General features: G+C 43.5%; 1 protein-coding gene across 1 annotated transcript in view; it reads left to right on the top strand.

The window, feature by feature from the left end:
* Positions 1-2,000: 2,000 nt before the first annotated feature.
* The window catches only part of mtnr1bb (melatonin receptor 1Bb), a 30,892-nt gene continuing 13,425 nt past the window's right edge, over positions 2,001-19,467 (top strand). Inside the window, exon 1 of the mRNA XM_040150934.1 lies at positions 2,001-2,489. The gene's annotated coding sequence lies outside the window, so the exon portion shown is untranslated. The remainder of the gene's footprint in view (positions 2,490-19,467) is intronic.

Here is a 19,467-nt window from a genome sequence, read left to right as displayed (position 1 = left end):
TGCACTCGCAGCTGCCGGATACTGGTTCAAGCAACCGTGTCGCGTTGGCTGCTGGAAGACTCCCATGATACACTGACGGGTGACAGGTTAAAGGGAAATGTGAAAAATGAGAGGAGAGACGGGATGACAACCCCCACATCCGTGGAGCGCGAAATTTATCACTTCAGACAAAGACCTAAGACACAAAAAAAAACCACAAAAACACAAAACAAAAAAATAAAATCGAGAAAATGCCTGATTTTTTATGTTTGGTTCCCTTTGTGTGTACACTTAAGGCACCTCCGAGTGTTGTGCAGAGATCACAGATCCCGGGAAGTCGTGCTGGGAATAAAGAGGGAAATCTTTGTTTGAACAAACACACACTCGGCACGGTAGCAGGAGACGAGAAAGTGGAAGACGGTGAGAGGAGAGGGGCAGGGAGAAACGCGTTGAGCCGAAATGGGGTTTCTGACAGCGGGTCCCCACTCCGTGGATTTCTCCACGTCCTGCTGTGCGCCTGGCTGAGGGCTCCTCTGTGAGGTCTACCACCACCGCGCCGCCTCCCCACGGACAGCGGCGGTGGCGTCGTGGTTCAGCGCGAGCCAGGGCATCGCACGTGGCTAAAGGCTGGCAAAGGATCCGCAAGCCCAATCGGACGGATTCCCCGAAGACGGTACTGTGGTCTGACATTTGAAAGGAGGAACGGGCTTCGGGTTTTTTTTTTTTTTTTCTCAACGCGGGGCGCATGCGGACTGATAAGAGTTAGAGATGCCAACCAGCAAGCCAGGGACACTTGGAGAGGACGAGGACTTGAAATGTGAGCGGTCTGTAGCTTCCTTTTACGAGACATTTTCTGAAGGACAAATAATTTACATTTCCTCAACCGGGGGGAGGCGTGGCACCGCCGCGTGTCCGAGCTTTTAGGTGGCACGCGAATGGATGACTTTTCTGTTTAGAAGACTCTGAAAAAACCAGGAGTCCATGTAACTTTATATAGGTCACACGTGATCACCACGTTATATCAAGTAAGTCATATCACCTTTGAGGAGCAGACTTGACGTGCGCTGGCGTGGAACGCGGCGAGGCACCCAGGTGCGCTCCCATGTTTCATCTAGGACGCAACGGTACCGCGGGTACCTGCGGGACATAAGAGCACAGTTTGGACTCGACGGCGGCGTTGGGGCTGTGGGCCAGGGATGCCGGACACATCCACGCTCATAAAGAACCGGACAGAGCCACGGCTGGGGCAGCTAGAGCGCTCGCTGGCCACGGAGGGGAGCGCCCGCCCCGCCTGGCTTATAGCGATCCTGGCCAGCGTGCTGATCTTCACCACGGTGGTGGACGTGCTGGGGAATCTGCTGGTGATCATCTCGGTGTTCAGGAACCGCAAGCTGCGGAACTCGGGTAAGATCTCTCGTCTCTTGCTCGGACGTAGCTTAAATTCATACAATTACAGGGTTGGTCGACCTGATGAATAGTGATCACAACCACCGATAGTAGCTCCCATTTTAGGGGGAAGTTGCTGCACTCTCGCTTATGCCCATGCCAGAACTTTCAATCTCCTACAATGGCACTTCGAATTCGCATAATAATGTGAGCCGTGTATGACTGTGTGTGAAATCTGTGCTCGACTGAATTCCGGGTAGACCAAATCTAGTTTGTCGCGCCCACCACATTCCTCCAAGCGTCCTGCTCGCGTTTCACACCTCCGAGCGCACTTTGCCCCCTAATATCAACTCACCTCATCAACGAGCCCAGTGGCAAAGGCTCTTCCGAGGCAACTTTGTGCATTTTGTCTAGGTTTTTTTTTTGTTCTTTTTCCTTTTCTTTTTTAAAAATATAGACATTCAGTTGAACTCACACCACATAATACGCGGTTCCAGCTAAACGCCTGCCTTTGGATGAGGGTGTCAACCTACATCCGTCGGCCTGCCTGCAACCCGAATGCATGGGCTACAGCTCCCAGTTGACATAGGCTGCAGCTCCCAGTTGACATAGGCTGCAGCTCCCAGTTGACATAGGCTGCAGCTCCCACCCAGAGCACTGTGGGGCTTTATATCTCGCCGAAGAGCGTCTTGACGGGACACGTGGCTGCTGATGGACGCCCCGATGGCCGGTGCAGGGATTCGACCTGTGCATTGCCATTTAGTGGGTTAGTGTGTTGCAGACTCACCGCTGCCCACTTAGTGTATGCCTGCGCATTTTGATGTTACGCCATAGTAGCAGCTTGATTGATATCTCGCGCTATTAGAACCACCGTGACAGCTTGGCGTGTCTCTCTTCCCTAACTGCTGCACCCTCTTTTCTCTGGTGAGGTTTCAAAGTTAGTCTCTCTCGCACCTGCTGTGCAGGAGCTGGTTAATGAGCACAGGTGCCGGCTGTCAGGGCGTCGACGAGCCCATTTCGATGCGAACGCGTGGCACTAACCTGGGAGGCCTCCTGCAGCCGTGGCAAGGGATACAACCAGATCCAGAACTTGGGAGTGCTCCCTCGCTGAACCCTGGCTTCGGGTAAGAACTATGCCCTAGGGGTTGTAATTCAACTCTTTTTTCCGTGGAAAACTGAGCCCCCTTCGGGGATTTTACTGAATCTTAAACAGTTTCTTTTATATTTTTGGTATACCAGCTAATTTGCCGTCACTAACACTCACACTTTTTGTTTACCGAAAACCATTGGCACAAATAATCCCAGAGACAAATATCTCACCCCAGTGGCATTTCTTTTTTTTTTTTTTAAACTTTCTTGGGATAAAACGCGAGACCGAAAACTCGTAATGATGAATATCTTATGCAGCAAAGTCGGCCGCGCTGTGCTGACCGGGTGTTTTGTGCCTTATCAGGCAACAATTAGGGCAGGAAATGTGCATTTATTTGCATTTTCTGTAAATCAGCAACTCTTTTTCAGCCGGTGGGATGCAACCCGAAATCTTTCTTCTTTATTAGCAGATGGGTTAAGGTACCTAGAGGACCAACCAAAACAACGACAACCTTTGATTGAAGGACATTATGAACCTCCCCTTGTATTTGTTTCTCAGGGGAAGACATTTTTTCTTTTATTTGAACATATTTTTTACGGCCAGGTGGCCACAGTGGTCGCCGGAGTGTGTTCGGAGAAAGACTCCCACATTCTGTACTCTAGCGTGGATTTCGTGGTAAGGCTCAGCTTATCCATAGCTCTGAGTCACCTTGCACCAGGGGTTATCGAATGATTGAAGGTGGTAAGAAATTAAGAAGCAAGAAATTAATTTGCAATCCGAAGAGCAATATGTCCAGTTTGATTTCATTGGCGTGTAGTGCAGATACAATCTTCCTTTTACTCATTATCTTTTGAAACTTTACGCAGTGACAGACTTAAGTGAGCAGCATACAGAGGATGTAATGGAATCAGACAGAAGTCTTCCAGACTTCTTGTGTGAATAAGACAGAGATTATGTCTTGTTATGGGTTGGTTGTTGTCACTCTGGGCATCCACGTCTTCTCCTTTTGGCGGTCGCTTTTTATCCAAAGCGACGTACAGGTGAGAGACGACGCTGAGCGCTGAGCGCCGGATCTTATTCGAGGAGACACAGTGGAGAGGAGATCAGGTAAAGGGGCGCAACGAAAGTGTGCCGTCGGTGCTGGTTGGGCATGTTAGGGTGTTAGAGGCGTCAGGGGAGGAGGAGCGTGTTGAACGTGCTTCAGCTCTGCCGCTTTTCGTTCCAACTCCCGCTTTACTTTGATACTGACCTTTTTTAAATGTGAGAGCTGCGCAGTCTCTGGAGTGCACTCGTCGGAGACGCAGTAGTGAAGGCGCGCAGTCACGTGGCCCCGGTGAGAATCGGTAAAAAACTGCGTTGGTTTCTGTATCACACTGCACACACACACACACGCGCGCGCGCAATGCTATCGTGCCGTGTGCGGTGATCCCGTTTGAACCTCTGGCGAGGCACGTTTGCGTTTTTCACAGAGCCCGCCGTGCTCGTGGGAGGAAGCGCTTGTGGCGAACGGGGCGAATTGTGTTGACTTTCTCGGCTGAGCTACGAGCACCAAGGGGCCCGGAGGTGAATCTTTCACACCGGGACACTTGGTGGTACACCCGTCAGATTCAGCCCTTGTCCCAGGAGCGATCGTACGCGCACGGACAACTGTCGTATCTGTGGTTTAACCACCTGCCCACCCTCTGCCCCATAGAGACCAACTGACCGACCAGATAAGACTTTACGACGGAGTTTTAATTTTGAACCTTAATTTAAAAAAACGTGTCCTGCTTAGTTTCTCTTCAAGGTATTCTTGGGTGTTATGGGTTGATCTATCCCTTGGTTTTCCTATACCCTCATTAGTGCCATTAAAACAGGCCGCGTTGCTGCTCGCTCGGTGCGCCCCCCCCCACCGCTGAGCTCCCTCGACTTACGCCAGCGGCCCACTCGGCGGCAGTTCGGAGACCACGCCGAGCCCACGGTCGTGAACCCGGAGAACGGGCACTGTAGACTGAAACGGCCCACTCGACCGTTTAGAAGGGGGGGGGGGGAGCGCTCGACCTAACAAACCGTGTATAAACAGTCACAGCGGGAGCAGAGGGTGCCATTGTGCTTACCCACCGCGGTCGCCATAGCTTTTGCACAAGTCCCTGCCATGGCAGAGTGAAGAAAGTAAAGTCTGCCAACCGCGTTGGACGACGATGTCTCATCCGCTGCGAGGTTGGTGAGCGATGACTAATTGCCCATTCTCAACCTACCCACAATGGTGACATGTGCATACTCTTACTGTTGTAAACATTATAGTACAGCCTCCTTATTATTCTGACAATAAATTGGCATCGAGATATCCCCCCCCCCCCACAGATCATAACTCTGATACATGTTGGTCAGATAATCAAGCTACATTAGGATTGCAGAGCGGTTGCGCATTACCTCCCTCTAACCCCCCCCCCCCCTTTGGTCTTTTCAAAGACCCCAATGTTAAATTTAAAGGGCTTTCTCCCTCCTCCTGTGCTATTGTACACCGGCAAGCCTGTGCCACGGACGCACAGTCACACACATGCATGCATTTATGAGCCATTAGAGCCATTTGTCCATCGGAATATGTCTTTTAAAAAAGAAAAAGCTTGGATTCGTACGCAAGCGCTCATAACATATAGATGCGTGCCTGCTTGCAAAAGCGCAGAAAGCATATTCAGGAAAATACAGTAAAGTAAGTCCACATAACTAATTGCGATATTGTGCTTTCTTGCGTGAATGTGTGTATGCGTGTGCGAAAAGTGCCTTGCACATTTGTGTGGGGCAGAGGTTTTTTGCCCCCCTGAGATTTTCTTTGAAGGGGCTTAGGTGTTGCAAACCTTCAAAGAGTTAGACAGGATCCCACAATGCAGAGACTCTCTTCAAAGAGACTTTATTAACATCATATCTCTCCCTCTCTACAAAAACAATGCTTATAATTTTCCGTAGCAGCGTTAAAAGTGCAGCGTTTCCCATCCAGTCGCTGCCTCTTTTCACGGTGCCGAAACACTGTAAAAACAGTCGCTTCGTCTCTCTCTCTCCATGGTCCTGAAACACTCGAGCCCAAGCCTCTTCTCAGTTTTCTTTTTTTTTTTTTCTGTACCTGAGTTCTTGTGAACTCGTGAAACACCATCAGTCGCAGCCCAAGCACTGTTCCAATTCAAAGAGAAGCTGATTTTGTACACACGGGGGTGGGGGACAGGTATGGATTCTCGCATCAACCAACGGTGATAGCAGAGAACCCATGCCAGATTCCCAATGGTTGTAATTTTTTTGTCCCGACACTTTAATTGTGACACTGACTGAGGTTTTGGTATATTTGATGTGAGAAAAGTAACCACTTGCAGAGTTACCAGTTTGCTCCGGTGTTCATGGAGATGTAAGGACCCGTTGGCCAGGGGAGACTAGCGGGGCCAAATGGGCCAACCAATGTCCACGGTCAACCAAGGTGAGAACAGTTTTATCTTGGGAAGCCATTTGGTCACTTTCTGTGATGTCACTGTTTCGTTTTGAACATGTTTGTATTCTTACTTGCGGAAGTTAAACTTTGTTAATACTAAATTAGTTTGTGTGTTGTTGTACAACGGTGCTGCGTCTGTGTACTTGTAGGTCTTTATATGCACAAATCTCACCACATTTCACAAAAAAAAACGAAGAAATATTATGTGGCGCACACACACAATATATGAAAACAAACAGCTGTGTGGTAGAGATACATTAGAGTGACAGTAACTGTTGACTGCAGTTCACAGTCAATCATGTTGACGTCTTCCCAAAAAAAAAAAAGAAAAAGCCTGTTGGTGAAGCTTTGAGTTGAGCACTTTGTGACAGAACTGTTGTACAGTTGTGTTGAAGTGTGGTCTTGTCACTAGAGCCCAGCTGAGCTGGGATGTCGGCAAGAAGGCCGCTGCTCCAGCTGCATATTGAGATTACTGTTTTTTCCTGTTCCCGGGCGTATGGCCGGCTTAGCCTTCTTCAGGGCCCCGGGCCCAGAAACCAACCAGTGCTCCAGAGCTGAAATGATTAGCTGATTATTGATTGACAAGTGGCAACCATAGTAATAATTGATAATCTTTTATGTCAAAAGGCCAAAGACCCGACCATCTCACACGATCGAGCTTGCACTTGTGTATCTGATCTACTTTAATTATACTTATGAAGAACAACTCCTGCAGGCCCAGGACATTAAAACGATCATTTGGTTTGTGATGGCTGGTGCTGGCAGCAGAGATGGATGATCTTTCCTTTTTAAGATCAGGACTGTTGTTACAAATGGGTAGTGATTATGGGTTATCTTCAGAAGTTTGCAAATGTTTGCACGTGTGCCTGAGGAAATGTCAGAAACGTGACACGGACAATTTCAGCTTTTTAGTTTATTGGACAGTTCCTAGGTCTGCATTTCAAAACTTTACATTTTAAGCATTCGGCTTTCCAGGATCATCCTAGGACTTCTGTCTCGGGGAGTCTTTGACTACTACAAACTACAAGAAGCAAATCAGAGCGACATCAAAACCACATCAAATATACTGAAAGAAGCACAACAAAACAAGGTTTGATACACATGGTACATACGGTATAGGAAGTTCCTTTTAAAAATTTTGTCACTACCTCTGATATAAAGCACTTTGTAAACCTGGTTTCAGTGATTTAAACAATGTGGATTTACCCATTTTCTACGCTAGAATAACTCTTGTTATTCCCCTAATACTTATATCTCAAGTGTGCAGGCCTACAGAGTGCAGAAGCTAAGATTTGAGTTAGGTAAAAATCCCCTAGCTGTGGTCCTTCTCAGCTCTTAGGTTTAGAATGGATTTTAATATTCTGCTTATCATTTTTAAAACATAGTTATGCCCTTCATTTCCACTATGACCCAGTAGGCATCCTCAGATCCTTGACTTTTTCTGGTTTCTACTATAATTTATGCTCTTGACCAAGGTTTTTTGTTTTTTTTTTTGCCACGGGGGCACTTGGGTGTTTGATTTTAATTCATTAAAATCAAAACCGGAGATCAGCCGGCTGAACAGGTTGTCAGATCAATCAGACTTTTTTCATCCTTTTTAAGCTTTCTCGGCTTTCTGGTGCGTGGCAGGCTCACACCTTACACCCAACGACCGTATTGGAACCGTTTTATGTGTGTAAGAGAGGATATGGGTAAAAGGAGGCACAGAGAGGGGAGAGATCACAGAGCAGGCGGAATGGAAATAGAAGAGTGTTAAGCTGTAGCTCAAAAAGAAAAGGGGAAGAGATTAGACACAGGGGCTCCGTTGCTAGTTTTATTGGAATTAATCCATTTATTTGATACAGAATCATTTGGAATCGTGCATGAAAATTGCATTTGACATCCCATTATACATCCCATTGTGACAAATATTGGCCCCTCGGTCATGTTTCATCATGTAGTTTCGTGTAGGATCCATAGGGAAGCTGGGTTGCCACTGATCTATAATGCATGGGAGGAGAGTGTCTGTGGGGCTTTGGGGGATTTTCTGTATGTGCTCAGGCTTTGCCCTATAATTCTTTCATCATCTGGTTTTAGTGTTTTTTGTCTTACTCAGTGAGTATTTAGGCAGAAGTGAAGGTTGGACATGACTGCTGGTGATGTTTCAGCAGGCTCTGGGAGTCTACTTCTGCCTGAGCTGGGCCGAGACACTGTCCTATGTCTTTCGGGTGAAGCATGACTTCTGTAATTTCCTTGAACGCAGACAGCTGGATAAAGGAGACAGGAGGAGCTCAGACCAGCCTGACGGAGAGGAGCGAGAGGAAGAGATGCAGATGGAACGGGTTGGAGAGAGTTCAAAAGCAGACAAAATGGCAAGGACACGGGCAATAAAATAGACAGCCCAAAAGACAGCCCAACATTTAAATAATAGAGGAAAAGGACTGAAATCCCTCACTATGAAGAGTAGGAGAGTCATGCTGTTTTATAAGGGGAAGAGGCACAGCCGTGACAATGTAAGAACTACTGTCATGTGTCATCAGAATCACCCAGTTGTTATCAGTACTTTAGTACTGAGATGGGGGATGATTCAGGAGCACAAGTTTGCACATATGCGTGCATACACACAGCAACTGACTGAACAACATTCTTTAATCTCAATAACCACGAACGTGATAGATTGAGCCATTTAATCGGAAAAGCAAGTGATCGTTAATTTCATTCCTTTATTCGTTATCAGATCCCGTAATGCCGGCTGTATCTCCCCGTATCCATAATACATGCATTGTGATAATTTGAAGTGCATTATGTAACAGTTTCTGAAAACCCTCAGGCAGCAGTGGGTGAAGAGGTGGAGGAAGCACGGGATTTGCTGAGAGACAAGGAGGAGAAAGAGAACGAAAGGAGGACGGAGATGAAATAGAGCAGACGTCAAAAATCAAGGGGCCATCTCGGATGAGAAAATGAGAATAGGTTAAGGGAGGGAGGGAGGTGTGGCGAGGGTGCGCGGAGCCGGTTTCAGGCAGACGCAGTCAGAGACAATGAAGCAAGATGGAAGCTACTTCCTAAGCTACTCCGGGATGCAACCCCACAGAGATATAGACAAAGGCTTCAAATGTAAACGCTGATTTAGAGGCCAAATGTGAAGAGTATGATATTCATTTTAAATGCATCTGGGAATTTATTTCATATTTAATTTATACAGTCATTTGTGTTCAGGTTGCAAGGTTAACTGTGATGGTACTAGTCTATTTTCTTATGGTAGAAACTTTACATGGGCGATGTTTGAACTGACAACCCTCACAGCACGAGAGATGTCAGATCATAAAGGCAAAGATATAATAGCAAAGTGCAACTTTATTTTTAGAAAAAAAAGTTATAATTTCCAGCTAATCATCGGTTGAAAGCTACGCTTGGATTCGTTCCACCCCGGTGCTGCCTAAATCTTTCAAATGTTATGTTGTGTCAGGTTGGTATTTATGACACTGAGTGCTTTTTCTCCAAAGAAAATTAAAAGATGAAAAGTGTTTAGTTTTCATTCAACGAGTTTCTCTCTTTGATGTCTTGTTAAATACAGTACAGCAGTTCAGATACATCTCATTAGAGATGGGCATGTAATCATTCTCTTCCAAAAAGAAACCATCGATCTATTTTCTGAATGTTTCAGTTACACTGAACACGTAATCAAATCTTATTTATTGTGACTCATGCACGGTGTAGTCTTTCAAACACAATGCTCCCTAAGTCAAAATGGAAATGACCTTATTTCCTACATAAATTCATTTTTTCCTCACGTTCACGTCTCGGAAATTTTTCTTAACTCGTTCTTTATACTTTTGGTATTTTTGCGGGTGGATGGGTTCAGAAGCCTGATGGACTGAGACCATGACAGATTTTAATCTAATATGTCCATCAAAAGAAGTTAAACCCATTGTGAAATTTATATGGAAAGGCTCATCAGACTGCTCTCAGGACAATCTCATTTCACTGAAAATCACACACAGGCTAAGGTTAAATTAGCAAATATCATATTTGTGAGTAAACACAGACAAAAAAAACCCCCAAAACAATAAAACTAAATCGCCGTTCCCTCCTCGGGGGCTACATGTCATTTGGTTTCTGTTTCACAGCTCCCATTCAGTGCATGTTTGCGGCCCCGGTTTAACTTGGCAGCGGGACAGACAGTTTGAGCGCTCAAATGCTGTGCATCCAAAATGCCAAGTTTTCTGATCAAACACAGAACGCCCAGAGAAATGAAAGCCCTTCAAAGCCCGCAGTGTTTCAACTGGGTGTAATTCTGTAAGTTATGATGTGAGAAAGACAAAGCAAACATTTAACATAATGAAAGCCATGGTGCCAAAAATACTGTTTTCAGTGCTTTCATGATCAATATTGTCAATAGTCATTTCTCCCTTTGTGCAGAGCAGCTCTAATCTGGACTTTTATTTTCCCAATGTTCACTGTTATAATGATGAGCTGAGACAGCTTTCTGATTTAATCATCCGCTTTGCTTTACAGTTCAGTGTGCACTTCAAAGGTCAATCTCCCAGGACTAACCAGACTTTAATGCCTGCCTGCTGTACTCGGTGGAAAAGCTAGTAAGCTGCAGAATCATAGGATCTTCAGGGTCCAGCATGTACATTTACCAAATCACAGATATAGTGTAACATATTACTTATAATCTACTGTGCATGATGGCAACCTCTTTTCCCCAACATAGGTTGGAGAGTTTGCAATATAGGTAATGTGTGACAGTACTTAAAATTTAAATGAATTTGCACTTTGCACCACCTTCTGTCTTGGATTTCCTGGCTAGATGTTGCACTATTATAAATAGCCTCTGAGTTTAGAGACAGACTGAGGTGAAGGTGCTGTTAAAACCTCACAGCCTGGTAGGCTTGGCAGCACGGGCCGCCAGACTGAGCAGAGTGGCATTTTTAATGTGAATGAATAGAGGGGAAAATAGAGACAAGGCCCAGTGTTGTGCATTCTTAATGTGGGGAGGTACGGAGGGCTTGGCTTGCCTGAGGCAAAGTGTCCACGAGGTGCATTTCGAATGTGACCGGTCCTGACCCGGGTTCATCTCGGCACCCAAACAAAAGCTTTACCAAGAGATGACAACTTCATTGAATACACGCATCATTTGTTGCCGTGTGATGTGCGCAGTTCCTTGTTTGTTATTCACTGTGCAAGATATTCGGTAAGATTTCATCTGGTTTAAGAAGCGGTTTGACCTGGATTAATGGTCTTGCAAAAGATAAACAGTAGGCAGCGATATCTGTACTCCTCGTCTAGCCTCTGAAAATCTGACCAATAACTAGCTTCTCTTACTTAGCAAATAGGCGGACATTTTCTAGTCGTAAACTACTCTCTAGAGGAAACTTAAGGCCAGCTAAACTTACTGACACTCCCTGCAGTCACATGTGAATCAACAACAGAAACTTTATAATAATCTTGTAATCCTCACTAGGGGAGGATTTTATTGTCTTAAGAAATAGCGTCAACAAAGAGTTCTACCCACGAGGCCCGCTCGTCGAGTAAGAGAACTCGCCGTCAGAAGTGTGGCAGTGGTTCGGCTATATTTCCTAAAGCGGGGTTATCTGAGACCTTTAGTTTGAATCTATTCAACCACCTTAAAGGGAAGCATTCGAAGGAACATGCCAAGAGTGTCTCACTCAGGTTGGTACAACCCCCACTGATCTGTAGTTCACGAGCTCTCGAAAAATAAACAATTAACTTTGACGAACACGTTAGAGCAGTTTAAAAAAAAAAAATACAATAAACGCAGCAACCGATGGAAAGAGGTGACTGAAGCGGTGACAATCTGTCTAGCAAAAGGGTATGATGCTGTTCAAAGCAGTGGACAACATGAGACTTAAGCCACTGATGCACATGACCATTTTGAAAAAGATGTCTTTAATACATTATTATGTTTTAAATGGTGCAGATAGATAAGTCCATGGGCTAGTTTGAGTCTGGATATTTTCCACAGTACATCTCAAAATTGGGAAGAAAAATCCCATTTCAGATTGTCGATCACGATTGTGTGTTAAAAAGATTGTGATATGGTTTTTTGCAACGATCTCCCTTGCTTGAGTGGGCCCAGTCAAAATGTAAGTATTTGTAAGCTGCTGAATGCACTTGTTGTAGAATATAGATGAACATTTCACCCCACCCACCACGAAGTCCAACTCCCAACCCTGAAAATGAGTTGGAGCTCACGGGTGTGCTGTTCTTCCTGAAAACACTTCCTTTAAAACAACAAGAAGCCAGCTGCTTCCAGGCACACACACACTCTATATGTGGCACCTCTGCATGCTGCGGAGACGGGAAGCGCAATTACACCTGGTAGAAAAAAACAAATTTGACCTTAGAAATCTGGCACTGGAAAATATGGACAAGACCGGAGCAGGCTAGAAAAACCAGTGCCACAGCAGCATCCCTAATGTGGCATGCAATAAAAGATACAATTTGAAGGACACTGACAATGGCCTGGAAAAAAGGACATAAACCATTCATGGTGCCTATTAAAAATTTGATGTTTGAAGACGCTGGAGCAGAAGGAAAAGAAATGTGGACATTAGCAGCACATTAGTTACTGAGCAGTTACGCATGATGCCACAGCTCCACACGGAGCATGAAACAGAAAAAAAGGAACAGGTTTTTTCAACTATTTTGCCGGCCACATTTTTCAAATGATATATTCTGTTTCAATACTGTTCTGCTGCGGTTCGGTTCAGAGAACAAGAGCACTTTCGTTAAGGTTAGGGAAAGACGGTGCTTTTCGTTAAATGTTGTGTCTGAAGTCACTGGGAACTTTTGTCCGTATCAGACCAGACCGCGATCTTTTCCCAACCTTAAAAAAGTGATGTGAGCGCCCAAACATAAAAACAGAAAAAAGGTTAATAAGGCTTTAGTCACTACGAGTGGTCGTTGTACTGCGAGATGGGATATTTTGGTGGAAAACAAGTACGTCATCTGTGAACATTTTACTTTCTATGCAATGTGTTTGCCACTTGCAAAATACATAAATTAATAACATATCCTCATTATGTTAATAGAAAACTTAATTTTTGTATTGACAGTTACAGTTTACTCGTATAGAAATAAAATTTTTAGGAGACAGGGTTGGAATATTGCACATTATTCAACAGGTAACAGAAAAACTGAAAGAAAAAAACATATAAAAATATCAAAACGGAGATTTAATTTTTAAAAAATGACCAGGGTCATTATCTTTTTCTCTGGGTTTTTAAATGTCGTTGATTGTTCCTCTGTACATTTAGCATATTGCAACTGCAAAATGTTAAAGAATTGTTTTTCAAAAAAAAAAAAAAACATGCGCTTAACTGTCTTGTACACTGGTCTGCTACTTTTAGAAGACAAAATTATTAAATGAGTTAGTGTCCTCTCTCATTTAGTTTTCATGTGGCTGGCTTTTTTTGTGGCCATACAAAGAAATGTTTCCGAGACGTACTGTGTAGGGGGATTGAGATGAAATAGTGAAAAAGTGGGTAAGTCAAACTCTCCATAAGGGGGCCCCTAGAAAAACTAGGGTGCTTCCCATCCACAAAACTCAACAATGCACTTTTATGTGCAAGCAGCTGTTTCCTAGTTTACTTTAATTATCCAGTGACATCAGTGGATGGCAGCAGAAAAACAGCAGGCTGGTTCCTGGCTGTTCCCCTCTCACTGGAGAGTGCTTCAAGTTTAATGTTGTCAAACGGGCTCTCTGTGAGTCAGCGTCCTCCGCCGAGGAAATGCAACCCAAAAGGGGCGGAAGGAGAAGGGCGCCGCTGTTGGTGCTGCAGCCCACGGTCGGACGGCGGCTAGCCTAGCTGGTGGAGGGAATGCCGGGCCAGCAGCTGCGGCATCGTCACCTTTAGCCAAGCTGATGGGGCCTGAGCCGCTGGGAGCCAACAGGCAGAGCTGACCGGTAGCATTGGCGCAGCAGTTGCCCTCTGTTGCCACTTAAAGCTACAGTAACCCACCACGCTGCTGTGTGTTTCGCCATGACCTGTTATTTTTCCACTGGACTGACACCAGCACGGAGAGGATAACTGCAGTTTTTCTTTCTTTTTTTTTTGTATATGGTGCGATTTTGAATAGAGTGAATCAGAAAAAGCTAATGCGAACAGCGTATGTGTAGGATGCTCTTTTGTCTAAGATTGTCCACTGTTTCAGTATCAGGACCAGGTTTTAGAAGCCCAACAGCAAATGGAAGTGCATTTGCTGAAAAAAAAAAAAAAAACCTCCTAAAATGACCTGTGATTAGAGACTACTCTAAGAAAAAAACTGGGGAGTTGCTTGATATTGTTCTAACATCACAAAATGTCTCCTGGTGGAGGTTGGAGTGGATAGATGGATCAACAAAGTGCATGACTTTGGTCTTTACATCCACAGTTTGTAGTAGTGTTGTTAAACCATATCTGCAATCTCCTAGCCTTAATCAGGACCAGATTTTCGCCCGACCCTAACCAAGTACTTTCAGTTACCTCCACTTAACTAGACCTTCACCACAGAGGTGGCAGATCAGAAAAAGAAACGAATGTGACCCATTCTGGAAAGGTCATATTTCTCATTTCGGAAGCTCATCGTATTCCTTTGGAAGGACTTGTTAAAATGACTGTATATGTAGTTTTGAGAGAATAGCCACAGGCAGATGGGAATATTTTTCACTCTCCTTATTAACATTAAATACAACGGACTCATTGTATCACCAGCTGCTCATTTCATCTGCCTGGTGAGCCCCGAAGTCCACCTTCAGTCTCCGGCTCTTTGATATTATTTCAGCACAGTCCTCCATCACTGAGCAGGGAGATGTTGGAGAGCGCTGGAGATAAACACGAGCATGGCAGTGTACATGACTTGTGTCTCGAATGAACTTAAACTCCTTGAGGTTTCTGATGTTTTCTTTGGTGATTGCTCCGATCAATACCGCACTTTAACTCCACTCTAGCCTCTTACCTGCTCAATTTCACGGATGCGTTCTCATTATCTGTACATCCTGAGAACTCCCCTCTCTCTCCCTCTCTTAAATGATGTCCACATTCAATTCAAGATCGCATGGTTGCGAGCAGTTTCCATCACAGGTCAGAATCTTTGTCTTAGAGATACTAAGACACCTACCATACTAAAACTACTGAAAAATGACAGTAGAAACAATTCAATGTCTCCTTCTTCAAAGGTACTCCGAATAACCAACCGCTGTCAACAGTTTTCATTCTTTGGTAAAATGTAGTTCTGGTGAAAACAGTTCACAGCGAGGTGAGGTGTAAGTGAGGAAAATATGTTTTCTTCTATTATTTTTGTAACTTGGGTAAACTGACTCCTTAAAGTGCGTATATAACTATTTGCCTACAAGTGGTCCGATGTGTGTAATGATTTTTATTGTGTTTCCAAAGCCTATCTTGTAATGTAAGGACTTACAGAAAGGCAAACTCAGTTTTTCGTTGTTTCCATTCTTCAAGGCGAGACAATATAGGCAAAAACAAAATTTTTTCATAGACTGGTCAATTTTGAGATTTTGGGCTATTTTGCTTCCATGTTATTTTTCATACTTTCGGAAAGCAAACATCCGAAATACACATTTAGGTGTTTATTTTACTACACTTTGTTTATTTGCATCTGTGGATTTCAATCACAGTACATATCTCTAAAGGCCGTTTTCTCAAAATTGTTTTTTTTTTAAAAATACAATTAGCCAGAAATCTCCATTTCAGTAGCACTTACATGCATGAATCTTTCCAGTTTTATTCCTGTTTATCTTCTGAAGGTTTTTACAGAGGGGTTTGTTCATTTATCATTCATAGCCTGATTTGTACAACACTTTATTCCTGTTAAAAAAGCCTTCGTCTTTAATATGTCACCAAAATGTCGTTGACAACATGTCCAACGTTCATATTTCTGTTCTGGGAATTTAGGCAAATTAGCACATATTTAATTAGATAATACCTATGTTGCATATTTAAACATAATATTTCAGAAAACTTGTAATACAAAAGAAATAATTGTCTTCATGTAAGTAATCAACTTGGGAAACTTCATGGTGATATCTATTGGTTACATTTTCTTAAACCTCATTCACCTGTAGCGTCTTGTCTCAAATTCACTGCATTCACGGCATTCCACCTCCATCGCTGAGCCCCCAGTGTCGCTGTTCCCTCTGATTTTTGATTTCTAAAATGCTTTGGCTCTAAGTTCTAGCAACGATTAATCCTGGCTTTTTAAAATGTGTTTGTTGGCTCCAGTGCTCCTGTGTAAGATGTTGCAGCCGTGAGCTGGGGCTGTCTTATCATGCAAATTTATGTTGTCTTTGACAAATCATGAGAAATTATTTGGCAGTGCCCATTTCTGAGAGGTTTTCACATGGATTCTGGCTCTTTATGAAAAAGGAAATCACATGCATTATGCAGCACATTCCAGAGCACTGAGGAGTTATTATTCCATCTTTAGTGGGGGGTTTTTTTCATGACACAGCAGGTCAGTCACTTGTATGATATACAATAAATTGCAAATACCTTTACCTAGAGCTTCAAGTGAAACTTTTCTTGTTTTGGTCGAGAAGTTGTGTGACAGCTGGGACACACCAGCACCTTAATTACATTAACGATTTAGGTTTTATATGTATTATGTGATATTCTCGTTGCAGCCTGATTATTTAGCTATCTAGCAACCTATCTATTTATACCTAACGTGGTGCTACATATTGCAAGGGCTCATGTTGAGCCATTAGCCTGTCAGTCCTGTGCTGTGGTGTCTACAAATGTTTGAGCAACAGTTACCTGGTCAGACTCCCTCCAAGAAAGACGTCATTGATTATAGCTTTTTATTGGCATTGCTGTTTATTGACAGTTTGCTTGAAATGATCACCTTTTGTAATTAGAGACAGTTTTGCCTAAGGACAGAGGGGGTTTGACGCTCAGCGTGTGAGGGCTGACTCTGCATACATTTGTGAGATTCTGTTCCTCTACTTCCAATGTTACATAAAAAGAAAGTAAGACAGAACAATCATAAAAGCAAGGCCAAGTTAAATGGTTCATGCGCTAGCAACCCATTCAGCACCACGGAGCACGGCCTTGACACAGAAAAACATTATGCTAGAGAGTGCCTCGAGGTTTTGGGTCTCTCTGTGTGGAATGAACCCACCAGCTGTGAATCTCTCCCTTATCCCTTCACCTGACAAGCTTTTTATCACATCATAACATTGTATTGTAATTCCACGAGTGTTTCCCATATGCCGACTCTCTCTTGCAGCATGAGGCCTGCATTGGCTAAACCAAGACAGGCCCTGAAGCATATGCCTGAACACAAAACAGCCAAATGTACTGCCAGCACCAATTATGCAACGCTGCTTGGAAGACAAGCGTTGTCTCTCCCCATTCTGCTTTGAAACCAAGGAGCTTTCAGACAACAGAGCAATTTACCATGCCTGCCGTAACAAACAGAGATTTTTTGATTCGATAAAAATAATACATTGCAGGTGACAAAGCCGGAAGATTTTGCCATCAGACCTTTACTCTGATGTATTTTCAACTCTGCATGCCCTCGTGCACAAGGTAATGGAGTCACGTTTTCTAGTCATGACGTGATATAGAGCCATCCGTCTGCTAAACTCTTCACCCAGTGTGATTTTCACATCCCGTACTACCCTTGCTTTTTTTCTTTTCTGATGTTTTCTGTGTTGTTCTTAGGTTGCACAGTATCATTTAATCATTTAATTCTACTAACTGTGTAAATATAGAGACCTGAAACTGCAGACAAATTTATTGCGCACTCCAGTGTATTACAGTTGTTTAAGTATTATTCTCTTGGTTACATCTTGATGTGGTTTGGATATAAATTATATTATTCCTTTGTAACTTTAATAGTATAGCCCACAGCCAGAGTAATATATATTTCTGTTCAAAACAAGTATCATATGTATCATACTATGAACATTTTTTTCAATGTGGCATAATAGTTGAGCTCAAAATTTGTTTGGAATATTCGTTTTGAAAAATAAGTACTTTCCATTCCCATTTGTCGGGGAGTTGCAGCATGGTAAAAAAATCTAGTCCATTCAGATTTGATTGGAAAAACATCCCAGAGGCTTTTGGTCTAAAACAAATGACCGCCCTGAAAAGTCTCCATTTCCCATCACACACACATTATTTTAAATGACGTACTGTATGTATAGCTACATTTTACAGGGGCATTTTATGCACAGGTGCATAAAATGTGTACAAACGCACACACAGGTGTGAACATACACTGGCTCAGCAGGTTTAGCCCAAAGTGGTAAGCGGGTGAATGTGGGACCAGTCAGATAAGCATTAACACAAGCAGCACATACTGATGCCAGCTCAAACTGGAAGATCAATGACTTTGATAAGTTAGTCTGAGTATGGCCATTCTCTCCAAGTAGGACAGCACAAAGGGCACAAAAGTGACCCTTTGTCCCATCAACTGAATAAAACTATTGATTGTAGTTTAATATGCAAATTTTCCGTGAGCAGGGGCAAAACAGTTATTTGCATAATAAAGTAGGTCCAAAAACTAAAAGGCACAAATGAGATTCAATATGAGGACTTGATTAAAACAAGTGTCTCTTTACTAAAGTGTCACACCTGTAGTTAATACGACTGAACGTAATGAATCAACATTATCAATATTGCTATTGTTGTTGTTGCCATTGCCGCTGCTGCTGTTGCTCATATAAATGCAAGAAATCCCCTTTTTCTTTCAGTGTTTCACTTGAGGAGACGCTTTTTCCTTCTCCACATTCCCTCTTTCTTTTGTGCCCGTGTGATCATGATTTATGTTGTTCCCTATCATTACTAGGGCGATTTACTCGGCAGTTACGGGCGGTTTGCATTTGAGACCGAAACTATTGTTATACTGCGTGCCAGTTACTTAAGTGGTTCTCGGTAATTGGTGTCGAGTGCACAGCATGAGGGGTTGTGTGTGTGTTCTTGCGGTTAGTGTGCTTTGTTAGCTTTGAACCCTTGAAAGTAGGAAAGTGAAGGGATATGACACTAAATCAAATGGTCAGCTGTTTTCCAGAAATACAAATTGCATAAAAAGGTAAATATAATTTTAAAAAAAACTTCAATAAAGGAGAAAGCAGCGACTTCCGAAAAGCAATGAAAGCAATTTAAGCAAAAATGCTTTTATTATTCTTGCAATGTGCATGAAGACTTGAGGAAAACTTGGTGTTTACCACATGTAAGTTGTTGAGAATTATTTATATTCCCACTTAGGAAACCGTTTGATTTCATCGTGTTGCATTTGATAGCTTGGAGCTAGTTGCTTAACACTGTAACACGACAGTCACTGGCCGTGGTTAGTGTATTTTATGAATGAAGCCTCATATTGGGTGTTGCACATTGTTTACACCGTAAACAATCTGTGACGGTGCCTCTAAAGAGAGTCGACGGAGGCAAAGAGAGAGACGTGAGGGAGGGAGCTACAGGAAGAGCTTCTTTGCAAAGCTGCTTTCAAAGCAGAAGCCGACCTACAGCTGAATCATATTTACTGAGATATTCAGCAGCCAGTTCCTACACACTTTTCCTCCCAATGAGTGTTTTTGACTCTGTGG

The sequence above is a fragment of the Xiphias gladius genome, chromosome 17 (genome assembly GCF_016859285.1).
Source record: "Xiphias gladius isolate SHS-SW01 ecotype Sanya breed wild chromosome 17, ASM1685928v1, whole genome shotgun sequence".
Classification (NCBI taxonomy): domain Eukaryota; kingdom Metazoa; phylum Chordata; class Actinopteri; order Istiophoriformes; family Xiphiidae; genus Xiphias; species Xiphias gladius.
The sequence above is the reverse complement of the archived record's forward strand: the minus strand, read 5'-3'. Positions and strand labels throughout refer to the sequence as shown.